General features: G+C 42.9%; 1 long non-coding RNA gene across 1 annotated transcript; it reads right to left on the bottom strand.

Moving 5' to 3' along the window:
* Positions 1-952: 952 nt before the first annotated feature.
* LOC144465003 (uncharacterized) lies at positions 953-1,464 on the bottom strand. Its single transcript, XR_013492402.1, has 3 exons — positions 1,386-1,464; positions 1,239-1,292; positions 953-1,133 (listed from the first exon to the last, which is right to left on the bottom strand). It is a non-coding gene; the product is annotated as an uncharacterized LOC144465003 (long non-coding RNA).
* Positions 1,465-24,999: the final 23,535 nt, after the last annotated feature.

Genomic DNA, 24,999 nt, shown 5'->3' with positions numbered 1-24,999 from the left:
GCATCAACAAATACTACGCTCTCATCAACAGCATCAACAACAACACCAACAGCTGATGGAGGAGGCCTGGGAAGAGGGATAGGGGATGGAGGGATGATGAGGACCCTGGGGGGCGGCGGCGGGGTGGAGGCTTGGCCTGGATATGCGTCAACAAATACTATGCTCTCCTCTTCACCATTTTCAACAACAACGTCAGCAAAAACAGCGGGAGGGGGAGGAGGTGAAGCGGGTATAGGTGATAATGTCAGTAAATTGGGTAAGTTACTGTGTCTGTAATCACCAGTACTGTCTAACAGATCATCAAAATCTGGAATATAGTCATCACCTCTTAATAATGTGGGGATTGTGGGGAGATTCCCCACACACACCTCTCCCCGCTGCGGGAGCAGAAGCAGCACCAGTATCAGCAACGCCAGCCTTCACAGGTGTACTTGTAGAAAACAGATCTTTGCTTACTTGGTGCTGATGCTGTAGGCTGGTGTCCTGTGGTGGGAAGAGCGACTCCTGCTGACTCCACAAAGCCTCTGTAGATATTCCCTCGTGAAATAGCCGACGGTGCGGAGAAGGAGGAGGAGGACATGGCCCGTGTTCCTCACTGATCGAAGCCCTCTCACGCTGCTGGGCGCCCGCTGTTCCGCCGACTTCCTCTCGGCCGTTAGGAAACGAGTTCAGACTCCACGACCTCCTCGAATGTGTCGTTGAAGCACTCAACAGTCGTTGGAGCCGGTTCTACACCGCCTGATCCTTGTGCGCTCCACGCTTCACCCTCAGATAATCCCTGGGCAACCAGTAACGCAGCTACCGCAGCGTTTGTTTCTTGCGTGGCCGTCAGCTCGGGCGGTTGAGCACTGTTTATTAAAAAAAAAAAAAAAAAAAAAAAAAATTACAACATTAACGTTATCATTATTAATATTATTATCATTATTAGGTGATTATTATTATTATTATTATTATTATTATTATTATTATTATTATTATTATTATTATTATTATTATTATTATTATTATTATTATTATTACTACTATTACTACAACAATAATATAACGACGTGTCTTACGCAAGAAATCCTTGTCCTGACGGTGTAACCCTCTGGAAATTTTCAGCTGGGTAGTCCTGGTGAATCGCCCAGGCACTGTTATGGAAAAAAAAAAACAAAACGATTTGTTAGCAGTATTCTGTATCTGACACATATTAGCATAATATTCATATAAAGTAGCGTTAAAACATTGTGTCTTACGTGTTAAACCCGCTAGAAAACTGATGGAGGGGTCTCAGTGGCCTGCGCTGTGCACTGTGGGGAAAGAGGTGTTAAAACAGATGTTTGCAATGATGCCGCAAGCATTCCCCCATTAATGATAAATAAAATATGAGAAAACAGTCTTACGGTATAAAATCTCTAGCAGCAGAGGCTGGAGGGTCTGTTCTGCGCCTTTTCAACGAAAGTGAGCGTCTTTGTGTTGCAGCTGGAAAGTAATACCATTATTTAGCCTAGTAACACACTCTTTATAATAATAATAATAATAATAATAATAATAATAATAATAATAATAATAATAATAATAATAATAATAATAATAATAATAATAATAATAATAATAATACATTCATTAGGTCAAGATTTAAAATGAAAATACATTCATTAGGTCAAGATTTAAAATGAAAATACATTCATTAGGTTTAGAATTTAATAACAGTAATAATGAAAATAAGTAAACACACACACACACACACACACACACACACACACACACACACACACACACACACACACACACACACACGACAAAATGTTATTTTAACTTACGGCTGGTGCGGCGGGGTGCAGGGGCACGGTTTTCAACTACGGAATTGTCAGCAGCTGCACCTAATAAGAAACACTTTTTTTTTTTTTTTTTTTTTTTTGTAGTTGTTGTGTTTTAGAATGTTTGTTTTTTTTCTGAGAAAAATTAAGTATCTAGAGAGCAATGTTATCCAATATAGTTTAGGCACACTTACCGTTAACTGAAGCCATTGTCCACAGTAAAGCAGTAGAAAAGGGTCCGCTGTGTTTCACGCAACCTAGCCTTTTTTTTTTTTTTTTTTTTAAAAAAGGTGTCCTCTGCTTGTTTCACAGGGATTTTTATACATTTGGGTAAAACATTAAGCAAACACGACACACATCACTAAACCCTGATTGGTTGTTGGTCTAGCCTTGCCGTGTGATTGGCTACTGTACTTTTTTCACGTGTTTTGCCCGGACATGTCTCAACATTTATTACACCAAACAGATGCTGCACAGCAGGGGGTCGTTGTAAAAAACACCCGTGCATTCTTAATTCCTCTGATTTCGGACATCCCGGCACCACGCGTAATGGTCTGGGGTAGGCGAGGTGTTGAATCAACACTTATCGTCTCTTTCCGGTGCGGGGGGGATTATTATTCATAATCCGCCCGCAAGGAGGGGCTTTTGATTAGCCAATAGCTACGGTTTCATTCGAAACCACCCCCAGAAGGAGGCGCTATGTTTAACCAATGAGAGCAGGATTTCATATGACGGGTGTGGGGTTGCAGGAGTGGGGGGGGGGGGGGGGGATTATTATTCATAATCCATAATTCATAATTCATAATGCGCACGCACGACTGAAGAAGCGTCATGTCACCATCAGAGGAGTGGTCTTGTTGTAACATGTCTATATACTCCCATTGGGGCGGCATGTACTAGATGCCAATTGCGAACAGTGGCGGTTGTATATTTTGTGGCACAATTCCAGATGAATTCCAATGGCTTCTGGTAAACAGAGTGAATACTACGGTGCTAGCGATGATGTTATGGACATGCAATGGGAGCCTTATCCTGCTGGTTATTTTAACAAAACAGGGTTTGAGAAGTTTAAAGAATCAAATGTGATAAAGGATTCACTACTCCCCAACGTCGCTAGTGCTAGGGGGACGTATTCAAAAGCAGTATCGCTCTCTCTAACCCCAGTAACTATAGCACATTGTTGTCTTGATTCCTCTATATGATCAAGGTAAGTTGTTTAATTGTTGTACAAATATATTACGGCATGTCTGGACATGTACTGAGCATGGGTGTCGATGGTCGTTAGCTGTTTTTACTGGAGACCATTCCTTCAAAGCATTGGAGCTGTTGCCACCACGTGTTGAGGATGGTTTTTTTTTTTTTTTTTTAGGAAGTGATGTGTGGGGGTGTGGTTTGCCGCAGCTATATAGTCCAACCATGTGTCTGTTTGTAACAAACCACAACTGAGGACGCTGACGATCTGTGATTTAAACACGACAACCTTATACAGAGGATCCTTGTTTTTCTGCATTTCCTGTCTGAGACCCTACACTCTACAAAGATGGAAAATATAGGTACGTCTTAATTCTATGATGCCAACACGCCGCGTAATTATAAGCGATGCTGAACTACTTTTAGCTCCTAAAAAGAAAAGGACTTCTCCTACACACTTAACCCAGTTTTTGGACCAAAAAGCATGGGCACCCATGTATGAGTGGGATGTAAAAGATTGCAGGGTTTCCGGATACTTGTTTGACCGGGGGATGGTGTATCTCTACACCAGAGAAGCCGATGAACTTTTTTTACAAGGAGTTACCCCACACGTCTGTTTTTCTGCCAAAGACTGGTGCCATTTCAGAAACAAAATTTGTAAGGAGTTAAGTACCTCGAAAGGCGTGTACGCAGCGCAGTGGAACGGTTCAGTGTCTGGAAAGACCTATCGTGTGGAAACAGACTTAGAGGTCTATGATCCAGAGGCCTACATATTTTTCAGGCAGTGTATGGACAATACTGTTATTCACCAGGCCCGAAAGGGTACTCCAGATGAGGACAAGCTCTACCCCCTCACGCCTAAAAGAATGGGAAACTTGGTTTACCACAGGGTTTTTAGTTCAGTGGTGTGAATGGGAGAGAACACTAGAAGTTTTCTCCTGTGTTGATTCTCTATTCAGATGGTACAAGGTTTACAGACAATATGAGAGCCTCAAGAAAAGAATCTTTGAGATGGATGATGGCACAAATGCCTCCAAGGAGGTTGACATGACTCCAACCCTGTGAAAACATCTGCTATGTCTCATCTAATATTCAGCATCTATTTGTACAGGTTAGCATCCTTATGCATGGTGCGATGTGTCATCAGACATGGATAAAAATGATTTTTGTACAATCTGGCAGCGTGACGGAAACAACAGCTCCAGGGCGGATGACCGACAGGAGGACCGAAGTAATAACACCTGGGTGGACGACTTTGGCAAAGAGCTGGGAAAAAGAAATTTAACATTCCTCACGCCCAAAGAGGAGCCAACAGATACCCGCCAACATCCGTCAAGTCCTGATGACTGTTTGGGAATTCTGGATGATAAGGAGTGTGACTACTTCAAATGCGGTACTCCAGGAGCACCCACTATTCACAAAATTATAGAGGTAACAATAGGTTATTATCTCCACAGCTTATTAAAGGAAAGAGCTAAAGGAATCTGTATATATTGTATGTATCTGGATGAATTGTACAGAGGAAAATGCCTCATGTATTGACAGTCTGCCCCCGCATTATCTTGAAGGACATTTGGAAGAGATTAAGCAAGAGATTTTTAACGAAAATTACACAGTTGCGCAAGCATGTGTATTGTTTTGCCTTGGTAACACACCGCCTTCTCAGCAAGACATACAAGACATTGCGGAAGATGTTTTAAAGGAGTGGACAACTTCCCCATTTCTCACAACAAGACTTAAACAGGTATCCAGTGGAAACGAAAGACTGCACTCTGCTGTTCAAAAATCTCTGAAAATTTGGAGCAGAAAAAATGGGAAACGTGTGTAGCCTACTGGACTGTGCCAAAAACCTGTATGTCATGTATAAGAAACTCTGTGTAATGCTGTTAAAAATACGATGCTTGATGCCAATAGTTTATGTTGCGCTAGATTTATGAGACAGATAGGCTATAGACTATACTGATGTAAAATCTACTCTTATCAATATTCTTGATTGTTTTCCTCTAAATGATGATGAATTTCACAAAGGTCATGTTGCTTGTTTTTGTGCTTTTAGTATTGATCTGTGCGTATTGATGTTAAACAGAAAACAAAACGTAAATGTTACTAGTATGATGCAGTGTCTTGTAGAATCGCTGGTTAGAAAAAATTCAAATGCATGTTTTGATTTTATAAAATGGGTATCCGTGTACTGACTTTTTCAGACACAACACCTATTATGCCAACCTATTATACAACAACCATGGAGAAGGTCATGAAAAGAATATACTATGCACCAGAAAGCGCTGGAGGATATGAAGGTATACAAAGGCTAAAACAGGCAGTGTTTGAAAGTACCGGGACTCGTTTAGCAGATTCTGAGATAGAAAAACGGCTCTTAAAACAGGATGTTTACACCCTTCACAAAATGGCCCCAATACATTTTAAGAGAAATCGGGTGCTAGTAAATAAAATAGATCAACAATTTCAGACAGATCTTGTAGACATGACTGCTTATTCTTCAGAAAACAACGGGGTACGTTTTTTATTAACATGTATAGATGTGTTTTCAAAGTACGCTTGGGTTCGATGTTTAAAAAATAAAAGTGGAAAACATGTCACAGCCGCTTTTAAAGACATTTTAGATGAAGGCAGAATACCCAATAAATTACAGACAGACAAAGGAAAAGTTCTTGAACAAAGAGTTTAAAGGCTTAACTAAAGCTAATAATATTATCCATTTCACCACGTCAAATGAGACAAAGGCTAGTGTTATTGAACGTTTCAACAGGACTCTTAAAACCAAAATGTGGAGATATTTATCAGCCAATAATTCTAAACGTTATGTGGACGTCTTGCAAGATTTAGTAAGGGCCTACAACTCGAGTTATCACCGAAGCATTAGAATGAAACCGGATGAAGTAACAAACGATAATGAACACATAGTTTTTAATCTATATAAAGCAAGGAGCAGTGATCCGCTTCAATGGAAATTTATAGTTGGTGATACGATGAGAATTTCAAAATTAAGACAGCCTTTTAAAAAAGGTTATGAGCAAAACTATACTGATGAATATTTTACTGTAACAGAATGCATACCAAGAAGACCCCGTTTACAGGTTAAAAGATCATGATGGAGAAACATTACAAGGAACGTTTTATGGATCAGAGTTGCAAAAAATTATAGTGGGTAAAGACACGACTTTTAAAATAGAAAGGGTCTTATCTAAAAAGAAACGCCAGGGGCAAAACATGGTGTTAGTCAAATGGGTGGGATGGCCAGACAAATTTAATTCCTGGATTCCGGAAAAACATGTCATTCAACTGTCGTAAGGGGATCTTGCACATCAAAGGCGAGGGGGGGAGGACGGAGGTCTGACATGGATGGAGAGGGCTTTTTTATAACATTGCCTAGCAATTCCTCCTCAAAATTTTACCCTAACAACACAATAGCTAATTTTAAACAAAGTTATCCAAACCTCTGCATTTCAAAGTGCCCTATGAAGTAGGATTAATTGAAATACAGTATCCAAAAACATGGAAAAATTTCTTGTCAGACGACGCAGAATTTGTCGTGTTTGACAAAAAATCAAAAAGGTGGGCATGTCTAACAGCAACACCAGGATTCTATACAACTATGCAGCAGATAATAACAGAAATAAATAACTGCTTGTCTAAAAATAATATGAATCACATCAAACTTCAGTACAATATCATCACCAATAGAGTCAGTATTTTGCCTATAAGAGATATTGAAATAACGTTTAGAGGAAAACTGGCACAAATGTTAGGATTTACTCCAGGCATTGCTTTTGACACCCCTGAGGACAGTTTATTGAGCGATGATGACATACCAGAAGAATTATATATGGCACAGCATGTTGCCGATCTGAACGTAGGCCTGTATAATCTCTTTCTATACGGACATAATAGAACAACAATCTGTAGGCGACAGCTACGTTCCTCTTTTAAGAATTGTACATATTGCAGGACCAAACAATCATATGATCACAAGAACGTATGACAAGCCACATTACATACCGCTCTCTAAATCACACATTGATGACATTGAGATATCTCTTAAAACAGATCAGAATAGACATTCCTTTTACATATGGTAAAACAATTCTAAAACTACACTTTCGACCTGTAAAAAATCAATTTTAGACAAGATCATGTATCAGCCATATATACACAATGCTGATAAATACATTAACTATTATACGGCACAAGCGGGTGGTGATTTACCAGGATACAGTGGGCTTAGCGCACAATATGGGGCAGGTCTTGGGGGCATTTTTCGCAGGTTATTTAGACTTGCATTTCCATTACTGAAGAAAGGAATTACGATAGCCGCCCCGCATTTAAAGACTGCCGCTAAAAACATTGTTTCCGATTACTAACGTCGTGACGCACCGCAACAATCAGCAGGAGGGATCAGGAATGATGGCACTGGCGCATAGACCAATAAAACATCCTCCTGGACAAAGGAGGAGTTCCCAACCAAAAAGACGGCGCAAAGTTTTAAATAAGAAGAGCGGAACCAGAGCAAGAAAAACTACACCGTCTAGGAGAAGGAAGCAGGCGAAGCGTCGTAAGCCAAGGATATATTTTAACAAAATGGCGCTGGTCCACAGTATGTCGAAAGAATGCATTAAATCAGAATTGGATCTTTTCCTGCTACCGCTGACTCAAACGAGTGTTGAAAAAAGTGTCTATGTCGAAATTCCTCCTCTTGCCGCGATTTCGGACTCTGCCCCATTGGAATTTTTTGTGCCTGCAAGTAACGAGGGCTATTTGGACCTGAACAACACATATCTTTATACACGGGTTAAGATCACCAAATCCGACAGAGGAAACTTGGCTCAAGGAGATGAAGTAGGATTCATCAATTACCCGGGATGTACAATATTTTCACAAGTCGACATTTCACTGGGAGACAGGCTTATAACACAATCGTCCAACACCTATCCTTATCGATGTATCATAGAATGTCTTTTAAATTATGGGAAAGACACTCTGCATACACAGTTTGGATCTGGACTGTTTTGTATGGACACTGCCGGACACATGGATGATGCGACAGCTGGAGGGGATAATGAAGGACTTGTAAAAAGAATGGGGTATACTGAACGTGGCTGTGTGGTGGAATTGATAGCGCCCATACACTCTGATTTATTTTTTCAAGACAAGCTGATGATAAACGGTGTTGACCTCAAGATTAAATTTATAAGAGCTAAAAACGAGTTTTGTTTAATGCGTAATACAGTTGATAATTTTAAGGTTAATATTATGTCAGTAAGCCTGTATGTAAAAAAAGTTACAGTGTCGCCCGCTATTAAACTAGCCCATGCTAAAGCCCTGATGCATAGCAATGTGAAATACCCTATCGACAGAGTATGCCTCAAAAATTTTAGTATTCCGGCAGGCACAAGGGTCTGTAATCAAGAAAATCTATTTTTAGGCCAGATACCTAAATTTCTCGTTGTAGGATTTGTAGACAACGAGGCTTTTACTGGTAGTTATGCCCGTAATCCATTTGCATTTAACCACTATGATATAGAGTTATGTGTATATGCAGACGGGCAGTCATACCCTTCAAAACCTTTTCAACCCAATTTTGCGAGAGGTAACGCCATCGGAGAATATCACCAGCTGGTTTCAACAACTGGAAGGTATCTCAAGAACCACGCCCTATCAATAACCCGAGACGAATTTTGCAGAGGATATAGCCTGTTTTGTTTCAACTTGTCTCCTGACGAAGGATGTGGCGATCATGTATCTCTTATAAAAAAACGGCAGTGTTAGATTGGAGGCCCGCTTCAGAAACCCTCTTCAGTGAACCACAAACATAATTCTTTACGCAGTGTACAGTTCTCTCTTGGAAATTTCTGCCAGGCGGCAAGTTCTTCTAGACTATTTCTAATTGTTTAAATAATTACAGCATGAATACAATAGAACTGACAGAAATTCTTGATAAGCTAGCCCGACAAAACCCTTCTTTTAGGAATATCTGCTAGCGACCAGCTCCCTAAAACATTTACGAAGGAGCAACCAGCTATGATGGTCATAAACACAGACCCCTCTTACATGAGCGGGCAACATTGGGTCGCTATATACATTAATAAATATGATGTGGGGTCATTTTTTGACAGTTTTGGAAATCCCCCTACATATTTCCGTTTTCCAGAATCGATTTCTTTCTTTCTAAAGAGAAATTGTCCAACTATTAAACATTCTGCCAGACAAGTCCAAGACACATGCTCTACTGTATGCGGGCAACATTGTATTTTTTTTCTTTATCACATGGACAAAGGTCTAACATATGACAATGTGTTGAAAAAATATGGCAACAACTTGTCTAAAAACGACTTAATGGTTTGTAAATTTGTTAAAAAAATTCAACCTTTTGCTACATGCCGCAAAAGTTTTTTGGGATGTATCCAATGTGTCCAATCAGGAGATTCTTTTAAAAGTGTGTGAAGTAACATTTATCATGGTGTGTACTATTGTACTGTGTATTATTAATACATGTCAAATAAATGTGAAGGCTTGCGTGAACGTTCTCTATACAACAAGTTTTGTTACTTTGCGAGATCTAAATAAACGACTCTACAAATGATAAATTTATGTTTTCTTTTGCTTTATTTAAAAAACACACACTCAGCAGAATCACACATTTCAAAAATCTATCCAGTCACTTAAGCGTAGTCTAGGAGATACAAAGGGAGTTGTTTCAATGTCCGATTGTCGTCTTCTTTTCACAAGAGGAGTGGCTGGGGCAAGAGCTTGTTCCTTAAACTCCAGAATTTTTCCCCTGACTTGTTGTTTTGGCACAACTGATAAAGGTATATTCAACACGGCTAAAGATTTTAAGTAATCCTCCCAACCGATAGGACGTCGATCATCAGGAACATTGTGGGATGCTGTGACATTTTTTATTAAATCATACACATGAGAACCTTTTACAACATTTCCGTTAAAAATAAACTCCTTGTGGGTTCCAAGATGTAATGTGTTTTGAGGCATCCATTTTTTCCAAAATATGTTGTGCCTTATTCTTGCAGTTTTTCGGCATGATTTTCAAAATGTCATTAATCACAGAGTCTCTTTTTTTCATTGCTCGTGTAAACCTGTTCTGAACCATCCTCGTTGGTTGGGAAAGCCAAAGTCAGCGTATTCTGCTCCCTTTCCCCCTGCTTTACCACTGAGAAATCTCCGCAATAGAATAGAATGTTTTTGCTTTTTCATGAAGGTCTTCAGTTTTCTGATCCAGAATGTCTTTAATAGCACGATCCAGCTCATTTTCCACAGCCTCTCGAATAGACTAATGCACAGGTTGTCTTCTTAAAAGATCAAGTTGTTGTTGTTGAGGCACAAGAAACATTTTCTGAGCATGCTCCATATCTTATTTTCTCGAGGCAATGAGACTCGATATGAAGGGCACAGCTATACTCAGGAGAGGTAAGAGAAATCCACCAGACTGATTGATTGATAAACTTCTTTTTCTTTGACACGCAGACCTTTTTATCAGCTATTAATCTAATCTCCGCCTTCCTCTTTTTTAACTTTTGATACTGTGTCTTGTTTAAAGGTACCTTGCCCTTTAAAACATTCAAGGCTATTTCACACAATGTCAAAACAAAGTCTTTGGATGCATATTGAATGATATGCCTTCTTTGAGCGGGTGATGCATCATGCAGGAGTTTTAATAAAGACAGGTTTCTCCTCAGGCGCCCAGACATGTTTATTTTTTTTTTGGTACATACACCACAGGCAGGTCAGAAAGCAAGTCTGTTCTGAGACAGAGGTGGTCAGGTGTCCTGGCTTTATAATCAATCCAGTAAATACCCAAAAGGAACACTTGTAGCATCCTCAAAACACTCCATAAAAAATTTGCTTTTCCCCGGAAACATCTGTCTAGCCATTAACATGACCTGGTATTTATCTCGGTGGTTTTTAAACAAAACAAGATAATTTGTGTTTAGACTAATTGTCCTGCTGACTCTACCTTGGAAAAATAAATTCTGAACTAGATACAAACAGCTTAAATTTCTATGATGTACATATTTCGTAAACACATTTTGCACCTCGACATTGTTGCTTGCATCGTTCATTAAATCATCAATAATTAACACATTGTTTTTATTTACAGGTAACAACAATGAATCATCACATAAAGACGAAGGCAATCCTTCAACAAAATTAACATTTCTTATTTTCATCAATTCGTTATACAGTGGTTGCCAACAAGAATAAATATATACAATATTTTCAACATTATCTGAAATCAGTCTGTCAACATTCTCAATCAACTGATGATTTTGGTTCCTGTGGTATGTTTTTGTGTTTGTTCTCTCTCTCCCTCCCCCTTTCTTCTGTTCTGCAGTGCATGTGTGTGTCAGGGGGCGTGGCTGGCTTCTCCTGCAGCAGCAGATGAGGCACATCTGTCTTCAATCACCTCATCTTCCTGTCTACAAAAGCCTGGTCTTCACTCCACTACGCTGCCAGATAATTCCGTCATGTTCGGTAGAGCTCTGTGTTCTTACATTTTGTATCTTGTGCTCAACTTGCTGCATAGCCGTATCTTGCTGCCTATTCTTCTAGTGTTGCTAGAGGTTTTTGTACTTGTGGTTTTTTCCCTGTTGTACTCAGGTCGTCCTTTGTGCCTCACCGTGTGCCTGAGTTTTTTCAATCCATCCTTCGGTGAATATTCTACAAGCCAGCCAGCTCCCTGCCTCCACCGCCTGCTCTTGTTTTTTCTTATTGTTAATAAACCTTTTTTGTGACTGACCTGCATCAGTATCTGCTTTGGGGTCCAAACAAAACCTGTACCTAACAGAATTATCTGGCCACCATGGACCCCGCAGATATTGAGAGGATCAAGCAGGCAATATCCTCTCAAGGAGCCCTTGTAGGGCAGCACGAACAAGCCCTACAGGAGATTGTGGACACTCTTCGCAACCTTACCACCAGTGTGACTCAGCTTGGCGGCCGTATGGACCAAGTCTCCACTCATCTCACCACACTGACAGCTCCAGCTCCCCCAGCTCCTCCAGCTCTTCCAGACATCCAGCCCAGCCACCCACGTGAACCCTTCATCCCCACACCTGTCAGGTATTCAGGAGAGTTAGGGTCATGCTGTCAGTTCCTTCACCAGTGTTCTCTTGTGTTTGATCAGCAGCCATTAACGTATTCTACTGATAAATCTAAGATTGCTTTTATTATGAGCTTGTTATTTGAGAAGGCATCAGCTTGGGCGGTGGCTATGGCTAACAGTAACTCACCCATTAGTCAGTCTTTTCAGTCACTTACTGCTGAGATGCTGAGAGTTTTTGACCATCCGCTACAGGGTAGGGAGGCCAGTAACCGGCTTCTTTCTTTACGTCAGGGCTCAGATTCTGTTGCTAGTTACTCCATTGATTTCCGCATTCTTGCAGCTGAGAGCGGGTGGGATGAGAGCCTTACAAGCGGTGTTCCTTCGTGGCTTAAGTGAGGAGTTAAAGGATGAGCTAGCTGCTCGGGATGAAACCTCCTCCTTAGAAGAGTTAATTTCTTTGGCCATTCGCTTAGATAACCGCCTCCGTGAGAGACGTAGGGAGAGAACAGGCAGGCAGAGTTTCCCTTTTCCCCTCTCGAAGCCCAAGTCTCCCCGGCAGCCGGCACCATCTGCGTCTCTGGAGCCACCTTCCTGCAGTGTTTCTCCGCCTACGGTCTCATCACCTCACAGCAGCGAGGAGCCCATGCAGCTGGGGAGGATGAGGCTCACCCCTGCAGAGCGTCAACGCCGTTTCCACCAGAGGCTCTGCATTTACTGTGGCCAGGCTGGCCACATCCTAGCCAACTGTCCCGCTCTGCCAAAAGAACAGGCTCATCAGCCACAGGGGGGGCGCTGGTGAGCAATGCATCTGTTGTTTCTCCCCCCTCCAATCGCATTCAGCTTAAGGGTACTGTGTCATGGTCACAAGTTTCTTGGTTGATTCTGGTGCTGATGACAATTTTATTGACTTTGATTTTGTTCTGCAGTCTGACTTACCCACAGAGCCCCTTCCTGAACCCAAGGACGTTTTTTCCCTCGATGGAAAGCTTCTCGCCCGTGTCACTCACCGTACTGCCCCAGTTTCACTGCTACTTTCTGGTAATCATCACGAGACTCTTTCACTCTACATCATTTCATCGCCCACTTACCCGCTAGTGTTAGGTCTCCCTTGGCTTAAGTTACACAATCCACACATAGATTGGTCTACCTCATCCATCACCAATTGGAGTCTGTTTTGTCACTCACATTGCTTACACTCAGCCATCCCCACCACTGCCACCATCACACCAGTTCCTCCCAAGCCTGTTAACCTCACCTCTGTCCCTGTTGAGTATCACGACCTCCAGGAGGTTTTTAACAAGGATCGTGCCTTGTCTCTACCTCCTCACAGGCCTTATGACTGTAGCACTGACTTGCTCCCTGGCGCCCCCTTACCTTCCAGCAAACTGTATAATCTCTCCAGGCCCGAAAAGGAGGCCATGGAGACTTACATAACTGACTCCCTTGCTGTTGGAATCATTCGTCCCTCTTCCTCACCGTTGGGGGCGGGGTTTTTCTTTGTTGATAAGAAGGACAAGACTCTACGCCCCTGTATTGACTTCAGAGGTTTGAATGACATAACTGTTAAAAACAAATATCCCCTTCCACTCACTGACTCAGCCTTCGGTCCCCTCCACCAGGCCACTGTTTTTTCCAAGTTGGACCTCCGCAATGCCTACCACCTGGTGAGAATAAAGGAGGGGGATGAGTGGAAGACTGCCTTTAACACTCCTCTGGGTCATTTTGAGTACCTTGTAATGCCTTTTGGATTAACCAATGCACCAGCAGTTTTTCAGGCACTCATTAACGATGTCCTGCGTGACATGCTCAACAGATTTGTTTGTTTATTTAGATGACATCTTAATTTTCTCTCGCTCTCTCCAAGAACATGTCCAGCATGTTAGATTGGTGCTGCAAAGATTGTTAGAGAACAGACTCTGTTAAAGCCGAGAAGTGTGAATTTCATGTTTCATCTGTTAGTTTTCTGGGTTTTGTGGTGGAGAAAGGGCAGATCAAGACCGACCCTGCCAAGGTTCAGGCAGTGGCCGAATGGCCCACTCCTACCACTAGAAAGCAACTTCAGAGGTTTCTGGGGTTTGCAAATTTTTACCGCCGGTTTATCCGTGACTATAGTCGAATTGCTGCTCCACTAACCAAACTTACTTCTGTGAAATCTCCCTTTGTGTGGTCACCTGCAGCCGAAGCTGCATTTGTGAAGTTAAAGTGGATGTTTTCTTCTGCCCCTGTGTTGTCTCACCCTGATCCTGCAGCTCAGTTTGTGGTAGAGGTTGATGCCTCGGACTCTGGTGTTGGGGCAGTCCTCTCCCAGCGCTCCACCTCGGACCAGAAGCTGCATCCCTGCGCATTCTTCTCCCGCCGACTCACCCCGGCGGAAAAGAATTATGATATTGGGAACCGAGAACTGCTGGCGGTAGTTTTAGCCCTCCAAGAATGGAGGCACTGGCTGGAGGGCACTACTCACCCATTTGTTGTATGGACTGATCATAAGAACTTGTCTTACCTCTGTTCCGCCCGCAGGCTCAACTCACGCCAGGCTCGGTGGGCCCTGTTCCTGGGCCGGTTCAACTTCACGCTCACCTACCGGCCGGGATCCAGGAATGTCAAGCCTGATGCCTTGTCACGTCAGTTCGCCCCTCCAGTTGAGGAGTCATCTGAGGAAACCATCCTGCCATCTTCCTGTGTGGTGGGAGCAGCCAGGTGGGAGATTGAAGGGGTGGTCCAGGAGGCCCAAGAGGATCATCTGACTCCTGAGGATTGTCCACCAGACCGGCTTTTCGTGCCTCCGTCTGCCAGATCTCCTGTGCTCCAGTGGGGACATGGCTCCAAGGTTGCTTGCCATCCAGGTTTTCATCGGACCCTGGCCCTTCTTCAGCAGCGCTTCTGGTGGCCCTCCATGTCCACTGATACGAGGGAGTACGTCTCCGCCTGCGCCGTGTGCGCTCGCAGCAAGGCATCTCACCGTGCCCCCGCTGGCCTTCTTCGCCCCCTTCCCATTCCTCACCGACCTTGGTCTCACATCGCCGTGGATTTTGTCACCGGCCTGCCTCCATTGGAAGGTAACACCACTATCTTAACTATTGTTGACCGTTTTTCCAAGGCTGTGCACTTCATTCCCCTGCCTAAACTACCTTCTGCTCTCGAGACTGCTACTCTGCTCATCCAGCATGTCTTCAGACTTCATGGCATTCCGCAGGACATAGTGTCAGACAGGGGTCCACAGTTCTCCTCCCGGGTATGGAGAGCCTTTTGCCAGGCATTTGGGGCGTCGGCCAGCCTGTCGTCAGGTTACCACCCACAAACTAACGGTCAGACGGAGCGGGCGAATCAGGACCTGGAGACAGCCCTTCGATGTGTCACCTCTCATCACCCGGTTTCCTGGTCCACCCACCTTCCCTGGGTTGAATATGCCCACAACTCCCTGGTTTGCTCCGCCACAGGTATGTCTCCATTCATGGCATCTAATGGTTTCCAACCCCCACTGTTCCCAGCCCAGGAGACGGACGTGGCAGTTCCCTCAGTGCTGGGGCATCTCCGGCGTGCCCGCCGAGTCTGGCGTGAAGCCCGGGCAGCTCTCATCCGCACTGCTGCTCGGAACCAGAGACTGGCAGACCGCCACCGCACTCCAGCCCCAGATTACCAGCCTGGTCAGAAGGTCTGGTTATCCTCCCGTGACCTCCCACTTCAAACCGAATCCTGGAAACTGGCACCCAGGTACATTGGCCCTTTTGAAATTGATCACATTATTAATCCCAGTGTGGTTAAGCTAAAGCTGCCTCCCTCCTTGAATGTCCACCCGTCGTTTCACGTGTCTCTCCTAAAGCCAGTTTCCACTAGTCCTCTGAGCCCTCCGGCCGAACCCCCTCCACCCCCCCGGATCATTGACAACCACCCTGCATTCACCGTCCAGCAGGTGTTGGATGTACGTAGGCGGGGCCGGGGTTTCCAGTATTTGGTAGACTGGGAGGGGTATGGGCCAGAGGAGCGTTCTTGGATCTCTCGCTCCCTCATTTTGGACCCTGATCTCCTCAGAGACTTTTACTCCCAGCACCCAGACAAGCCTGGTAGGCCGCCAGGAGGCGTCCCTTGAGGAGGGGGTACTGTGATGATTTTGGTTCCTGTGGTGTGTTTTTGTGTTTGTTCTCTCTCTCCTTCCCCCTTTCTTCTGTTCTGCAGTGCATGTGTGTGTCAGGGGGCGTGGCTGGCTTCTCCTGCAGCAGCAGATGAGGCACACCTGTCTTCAATCACCTCATCTTCCTGTCTACAAAAGCCTGGTCTTCACTCCACTACGCTGCCAGATAATTCCGTCATGTTCGGTAGAGCTCTGTGTTCTTACATTTTGTATTGTGGCGAGGTGGAGGTGAAAGGATATAAAGCCAATACTGTTACCAAGAAAAGGGCTCGACAATGCCACCCTGGGAATTTCACCCAGGGAATTACTTCTTCAATACAAGACACACAGGTTCGTTTACTCAAAGGGGCATGAGACGTGATTCCAAGTTTAAAAAAAAAATAGACTTTTTATTAAACAATCATTTTTCTTTTAAAAAAACGTTCACACAGGGAGGGGAGAAAGAACCTAATCAGGGCTGAGGTCTAGTGAGTGGACAAGGACTAGTGAAGGGGAAGGATCCACCAAAAAAGAGAAACCAACTTAAATCACCAGGCACACGTGGCAGACACACTCAGTGAAGCAACCCACTCCCAGGAACACAGCGGACAAGACGGAAGGATGGATACCACCACCAAACACCAGCACCGCCACCACCGGCCTCCAGCAACTGAAAAGGAGAATGATAAAACAAATTAGTGGGGTTGCAATGAAACAAACAAAATCAATAAATCAAAATTTAACAAAAATTGTAATTAATGGGCAGATCACAAGTCTAAACTTAACAAAATGTAACAACTAATAACTGCCCAATTGAAATACTCAAATATAGACAAAGCAAAAAAGAAATTAAGGCTAAATAAAGAAAACAAACCCCAAACAATTATCCAATTACATATACAAAATCTCTCAAATTAACCTAATTAACAAATAAATTATACAAACAAACAAAATCAGGTTCAACCCAAACAATATAAAAATAAACAAGCTAATAGAATGTAACCCACATTCTCACACACTCATTCACTCAAAATGCGGGGGACCAAACCCCGGTTAAAAATAATGTCTCAGCCCGCGACGGGCGGACGAGCAACCGTCCTGCTCCGGACGTGAAACAGAGCAACAGTGCCTATGGCGGAAGCAGAGCTGCGGAGCGGCTTACAGTGCCGCAGCGTGCCACCGTGCCGTGAGGACAAGCAGCAGCAGAGACAAACGGCAGACGTGATGGAGGCAAGCAGGAGACACAACAGGAGACAAAGCAGCAGCGGCGACAAAGCAGCAGCGGCCCGATAAGCTGGCTACAGTTAGCACCTAACCAAGAAAAATGCTATTAGCATGGCTAAATACACTGAACATGATGCGGTGCGTGCTACAATACACATAACATACCTTTTCAGCAGCGCGGGCACACACACTCACACGAGAGGAGGGAGGGGGAGAGAGGGCTCCATGCAGCCACCAGCGTTTACCTGCAACCACACTAGCATTAGCCACCTGATAGCATCAACTATACTACAAAGAGAGGACACTTACCACAGCCAACAAACGCAGCAGCGCATACAGGGGGGCCAGAGCAGCACACAGTCGCCCTACAACACAACACCAATGCCTTAAGCACGTGGGCAAACAAACGACCAGCGAGGTGAAGCAGCGTGCAGCCATACCTGTCGGACCAGACGACCTCCGACCCGGAAGTGACGCAGAGGCGACGATGGGAGCGCAAAGGAAGAACCAGTGGGAGGACTGCCGCTTTTATACCGGCCCACCTCATTAGCAGCCCCCAGCGGCGCACATTGTAAACAATGACAATAAGCACCTCTATGCTGCTACAGTATCTTGTGCTCAACTTGCTGCATAGCCGTATCTTGCTGCCTATTCTAGTGTTGCTAGAGGTTTTTGTACTTGTGGTTTTTTCCCTGTTGTACTCAGGTCGTCCTTTGTGCCTCACCGTGTGCCTGAGTTTTTTCAATCCATCCTTCGGTGAATATTCTACGAGCCAGCCAGCTCCCTGCCTCCACCGCCTGCTCTTGTTTTTTCTTATTGTTAATAAACCTTTTTTGTGACTGACCTGCATCAGTATCTGCTTTGGGGTCCAAACAAAACCTGTACCTAACATCAACATTTTTACAAAATGGGTCTTTCCGCAATTTGAGGGTCCTGACACAATTAGACTAAAGGGATGTTGTAGTCTAAAATCAAAACCATTTATTTCTCTTGCCCCCATGTTAATAGCCATATGGCAGAGTTGTCAAGTCCGAGAAGACGCGGCATTTGGTGTACACCACTTGAAGTTTTTTAATGTTTGACCTGTTTTTCAGCTCGAAGGTCTTTTTATTCCTCACTATTGTGTCTGATCTTGTCACTAAATTTTGCGTTGTCTCGCTACGGTTTACAAACTCATAAACAAGACTGACGAGGGCATCATGTGTGACGACAGAAGCGTTGTGTGCGTTTAGAGTGATTCCCTTGCATTTTAATAGTGTTTTGTTATGGGCTGTCTGATAGACATAACATTTCGGCCCTCCCGACACAAACTCAGTAATATAGTCATCATTGCCAGTATCGCCATTTACTGTTTCTGGGATCCAATCTCCATCCTTTGACACAAAAATAACATTGTCTGTGTCAGAATAGAGGCATCTCTCCCCCAGTTTATCCATGAGGTCGTACAACATCATGCGTGCATACGCTGTCGTCATTGCCCCAATAAAGATATTTATGTTTTTTGTTAGAGCAGCCTGCGCCAGTCTGTATCTCCACTGAACAAGTGCAACGTGATCAGATACAAATAAACTGTCTGACATCGTACTGATCGCTAAACATGTAGCGGGCAAATTGTTCAGGGTCTGTCACTAACTCACATGTAGCCTGATTTTCACGCATTGAAAAACGACCCCACAAGGAATTGAGCAGCAGTTTGTTGATACTTCGCATGGCTTTGTTGACAACTATTTTTTCAGGGTTTAGTTGGATCCCCTCTTTGTCATAGTAGTCTTGGACATATTTGCCTTTTGACGTCTCATCTTTTGCGTAACTTGGATAGCCTGAAGCTTCCTGCTTTCGCTGAAGGAACGCTTTAACATATTCTTTGAATAAGTCATTGCTCTTTTCAGCGAAATGCCACACCTCGTCAATTTTGGTAACAACATACCCTTTTTCAACAGCTTTTTGAAGTTCAAAACTGACCCAGACTCCTGAGAGGGCCCTCTCAGGAGCAGAGTGATTACACTCACCGGTTTGGTTTTGAACCTCGGCACATGTTCGGCACAAGGGAAACATCAGCTTGTTGTTACAACGGTATGGAAGCACCGGATGATACAACCCCCGGGGAGGCGACACAGTACACTTCACCAGACCAAAGTAATTTTCAATGGGACTCAAAGTCGCGGAAGATTATTTTGGGGTGTCCCACTGGGTAGTTTTTACGAGCCTGCACGGTGGGGTACAAGCTTGTAAAATTGTAATAACTTATCTTTTCACCCTCAGCAGCTTTGTAGTGTAGTCTGTATGCATTGGTGCGACCCCCAAACAGTGCTTTTTGCGGGTCGAGTCTTTCAGGCGCATCATAACTTTTCAGAAAGTCCTGCAGCATCTGGTCTGTTTTTTTTTTTGGCATGTTCCCACTCACATTCCCACATTATCCGTACGTTTAGCTTGTGTGTCAGTTTGAGAGCATGCAGTTTCTTTAAATTGTCTGTAAAGGATGCCGAATGCAATCTTGTTTACAGCATTTTTATGACCGGGACTGTAGCACTTTGGACAGCCGTGCCAGAAACAACCGGCAGACTCATATGCTGTGCGTTCATTTCCACTGTCACAAAAACCATCAACATGATACGGCCAAAATTTTTCTTCCCCATGATTGAGGGCATGTCGAATTTCTATTTTGTTTCTGAATGCCTCAAACTCTAGCCACTGTATAGACGCACTGGAGAATGTCTTGTACTGGCCGATGTATGCGCCGTCATATGTCAATGCCAGTGTGTCGGGGGTATTAATCGTGTTTTGAATACAGCCATGCATCACGAGGCAAGTGTGGTATAGTCAAAAGGGTTTAAGTTGGTACACTCTATGAACGCCTCACGGTACACCGTACATGCCTTGTGCAGCACAACAACGTCATTGATTCCATATCTACGTAGTTCAAGCTGGAAATCAAACACCCCGTCACGCACTGTATTGTACCACTGCATGAAATCTGTCCTGTCGTTGTCAGACATGTTGTCATACCCGTAAAAGTGAGGTTCAGGGAACGGACCTACGTACTTTTTATTTTCTATTTTGTTGAACAAATGTGGAAAGAAGCCTCTCTTTTCTTCATATTCGAAACCTAATGCTGCAGGAGTCTTTGACAAACGCATTGGTAGAAAGCTGAAAGAATCGAGCCATCTCTGTTGGTAGAACGCATCATACATCAACAAGACTCTACTACCGCGCATAGTTAATCTCGGTGTGATGCCCTGTTTGGTGAAGTAGTCTAGCATTATGTAGTTGTCAAACCCCAATGCGCTGTGTGCTATGAATGTATAATTTTTGTATTTTGGTTGCCTAAATTTTTGCACAAATATATCGACACATGTTGCACCGGAGGCCCACCATTTTTTGTTTTCAAAATCGGCTTCGTGTTTGTTGTCATCGGATCGCGTTTCAGAGTCATAAAAGACATACTTAGTCTGTGGTTTTGACGGTTTTTCCGGCTGTATAAAGCACTGATGCTGTATGTCTGATGTTAACAGATCTCCACAATGACCGCATACGCCTTTTTGACATTTATGCCCCACAGCATTTTTTCTGTGACTTACTGAGTACAGACGGCCACAGTCGTTGCAGTATTTAGTGCTGTCACACGGTGTAAATCTCTTGCGATGTTTGGTTTCTGTCACATCTTTGTGTTTGTTCAAACAAAACGCTGACCTACAAATTCGCTGACAGTCTGGACAGCGCGTGGGAGCTAGATCCTGTTGTTTGTGACACTCATCAGATAGACATACATTGCAGAAATATTTGCATTTGTGATATGCCTGAGACGTATAACCCTTGTAGCAATATTCGCACATGTATGCACTACCAAAAAAACCTGTTTTGTTCTGTATCATATAATAATGGTCTTCATACAGATAGAGCCAAATTGTTTTTGGGTGAGGTTGTTCTCGTGTCTGATACAGATCCAATTTTTTAGTACCACAATTGTGGTGAAAAACAAGAATTTTAACTCCCATGTGCTGCTCAAATTTTGTTATGTCTGCTAGCGACACTTTGTGATTTGGATTAAACCCTACTTGGGCATGGATTTGCTGCGCCTGTTTTTGAATGTCGGTCTCAGACATGTGTGGGTACATATAACATGCTATACACAGAGAAACACAGATTATTGTCTGTGTTTGACGAAGCGTAGAGATAGGCTTTTTTTTCTTTTTTTTGAATGATCTGATCATACTGGATATTACCTAGTTTGCGCCTCACACCTCCTCGTTTGTTTAAAGTGGCTGTGATGACAAATTCAAGCATATCGTCCGATATCGTTCGGTCATTGCTTTGCATAACCTGCTCAGTCTCGCTCAGAAATGTTTCTGCATTATAGTCGTTACCGGCGTTTAATACCGCGCACACGTCGCTGGACAATGATGGACCTCTCAGTACAACATTTAAAACGCCGTCTGGCGCTGCCAAATTTGTTGAAAAATCAGTAATGTCTGATAATTTGTGTCTTAGTGTCGCCAATGCTGTTTTCAAATCACTCATCCTTATGCTGCCTAAATTGATATGCTGTCTAATTTCGACCCCGTTGAATTTTTTTCTCTCTGTGATGTTGAAGTCCTGCATCCCTTCCGCTCGCCTAATACGGTCAGCCAATTCCCTACTGAATCGTTTGTCTTGTCTTTGTGTCATAGCGTCGCCCTTCTTTTGGCATGTATGATGGTGAGGGTTTGACTCTACAGTGCCGGTGACCTGATTGTTATGTCTCTGGGGTGTCTGATTACCTCCCATCTGAGGTGTGGGATTTACAGGAGCAGGCTCCAGAAAGTCTACTACATTTCCTTTTCAGTATACCCAAATCATGCAAAAGATGAAGACTGTGTGTTGTGGTGCATTCTACATCCTCCTCTTCTATCGCATCAACCTCATTTTCAACGTCAGATAGGCTTTTGAGTGGTTCATATTCAAGCCAATTTTCCTCACTGTCTGAGTATAAACCGTTACACAATTGATCGGTTTCATCCTCTATATCTGACAAGCTCTTGAGAGGAGAGGAAAGTGTAGAATCATTGTCGCTATCGCTTTCGTCGTCAGTGATTACAATAGTGCATCACTTGCCATGTTTTGATTTGCTTACGCATTTACGAGACATGATTAATCTATACTATAAAGCGGCACTATCAGACACAATGAAATGGGTAGACGAGTCTAGGGGCTCAGCTTTTTAAGAATATCGTCAAATTTAGTGTGTAGAAGTCCAATATCCCTATCGTATTTTGCTTGTAATATCCCTAATTCCCTTCTGAGATGGACAACTTCCTTCTCAATTTTGTGACTTTTTCTCATTTGTTTTAATGAAATATTGCCTAGTTTTCTGGTTTCACTAATTAACATGCTCTTGGTTAATCTGCATATTTGTAGCTGAACCTTACTGTGTCTCACCAGACCTTCCTGTTGATTTTGAGCATAATTAAAAGTTCTAATTTGAAGTGGAGGGTCAACTCTGTGTACCAAAGATGTGGTGTATTTTGTCTTACTGGTTGTTGCCTCTGTCTGGGGATCGTCCACGCTGAAGCTGTGTGCGTCGTACTGCTGTATTTGCGCCTCCGTCCAGTTCTCGATGTCTGACTCCTCAGCAGCAGGGGCGGAATTCAAAGAATTGTTTGTTTGTTCCCGTTGCATCTCTCAAATCTTCATGGCCAATGTCCCCTATGTCCGGACTGTCCGTGATTGTGATTGGCGATGCAGGAGGTGTTGTGTTCTGCACAGGTCTTCCAGGTACTGATTCGTCTCTCGGCCTTTTAATCAAACGCAGTCTGTTCCTGCTGCTTGGTGCTCGTGGCGTTGTCTGAGATTCTCCTGTTTGACAAATACAAAAACACATACACAAGTTGAAATTAAAACATAATTATTTAAACAACCATTTTATATCTTGTTTCACATATTTTAGATGAAGGGATACTGACCGTATGAGACCTTCTCAGATGGTTGAGTGGGCTTTCCAAATCTGCTCCCTGGGGTGATTAGCGTCACCAGATCTGTTAAGTTCTGGCTAGCAGAGTCCTCGTGACAGGTCAACTCTGGTAGTGACTCGTCTCTCGGCCTTTTATGTAGACGCTGTCTATTGTTTGATGCCCGCGGCGTTGCCAGAGACTCACCTGTTTAATATATGTTAATAATTTAAAATAGATAAAGGTTGGAATTTTAAAACAGAATTATTTAGACAATAGTTTTTAATTTCACACAGTTTTAGAAAAAAGATTACTTACAATGGTTTCCAGGGTTTTTGGCGGGAGATCTCCTTTTCAGAAACAGGTCGAGAGTAATCTTCGAGCCTTCGGCACGGGATTTCATCAAATAGATGATGTTCCTCTACAGAAAATCACAAACTTTGTGTGTTATACAGAATATATACACCTTTTTTCTCCGAGACAATACAGGGCTATATAATTGTATATGACAATGTGTGCAACGTATTACCTAAGAACTGTGGCCTTTTTTCCAGAGCCGCTGATGAATTTTCCCGCTCCTGGGATTCTTCTAAATATCTCAGAACTGTTTTGGAAACACTAGTAGATTTAAAAATCAGACACAGATTCTTGTAACATCTTAAATAGCATTTAAAAGAAAAAAGAAAAAGAGTTTTGTTTCTACTTACCAGAAACAAGAGCCATTTCTACAAATGTAGAGGTGAGCGTAAGTTGATGTCTAGCGAAAAGTGTTGTCTTCACACACGGGGGGGGGATGCGATGTGCTTGCCATGGGTCATGTCCTTAAATACCCCCTACCCACCATTTGACCACCAATAAACTGCCCTGGGAGGGGTTTTGATCGCATCACAATATGCAAATCTCAGATAAATACTTTTTACTTACTTCTCTTTAAAAACTGTGTATAATTTAGTAATTTAATTTGTATCTCAAAACAAAAAACAAAAAAAAACAAAACAAAACAATAAGAAACCGTGTAATTTAGCTTATATTCTTAAAAACAGACCTTTTTTTCAAAAGAAAAAGACTTTTGTAGCCCTTAAAAACTTAACACTCTGTAAACAGTTTATGTCTGCAAACTTAAGCAGTTAAAAACAAAAAAACAATAAGAAGCTGTGTGAAATGCATGAGGATTATTGTTTTAAAGAAACTGTAATCTTAGTTTATATTCTTAAAAACAAAACAAAAAAACAGTTTTGACAGAGATTCTCAACCGCTATTTTACTGAACCGTTTTTTTTCAAAAGAAAAGACTTTTGTAGCCCTTAAAAACTTAACACTCAAGTCTGTGGAAAAACCGCCAAAACAGCATGATTTGTAAAATGAGGAAACAGTTTGTTATGACTGCAAACTTAAGCAGTTAAAAACTCAATACCGTGTTCCTTATTATTTGAGGAAAACTAAATAAAAGTTCTTTATTAAATTTATCTCATGTCATTAACCATTTTCTCTCATTCCCACAGTTTAAAGTCCTTGCACCATTACACACACACACACACACACACACACACACACACACACACACACACACACACACACACACACGGGATTTTCTTAGCAGGACATCCTCAACTTCTCGGACGGCGAAGCTACGGCGGGACGAACTCTGATTTTTTTTTTCTTCAACGATCGC

The sequence above is a fragment of the Epinephelus lanceolatus genome, chromosome 12, assembly GCF_041903045.1.
Source record: "Epinephelus lanceolatus isolate andai-2023 chromosome 12, ASM4190304v1, whole genome shotgun sequence".
Lineage (NCBI taxonomy): Eukaryota > Metazoa > Chordata > Actinopteri > Perciformes > Serranidae > Epinephelus > Epinephelus lanceolatus.
Note: the sequence above shows the minus strand (reverse complement) of the source record. Positions and strands in the feature narration are given on the sequence as shown.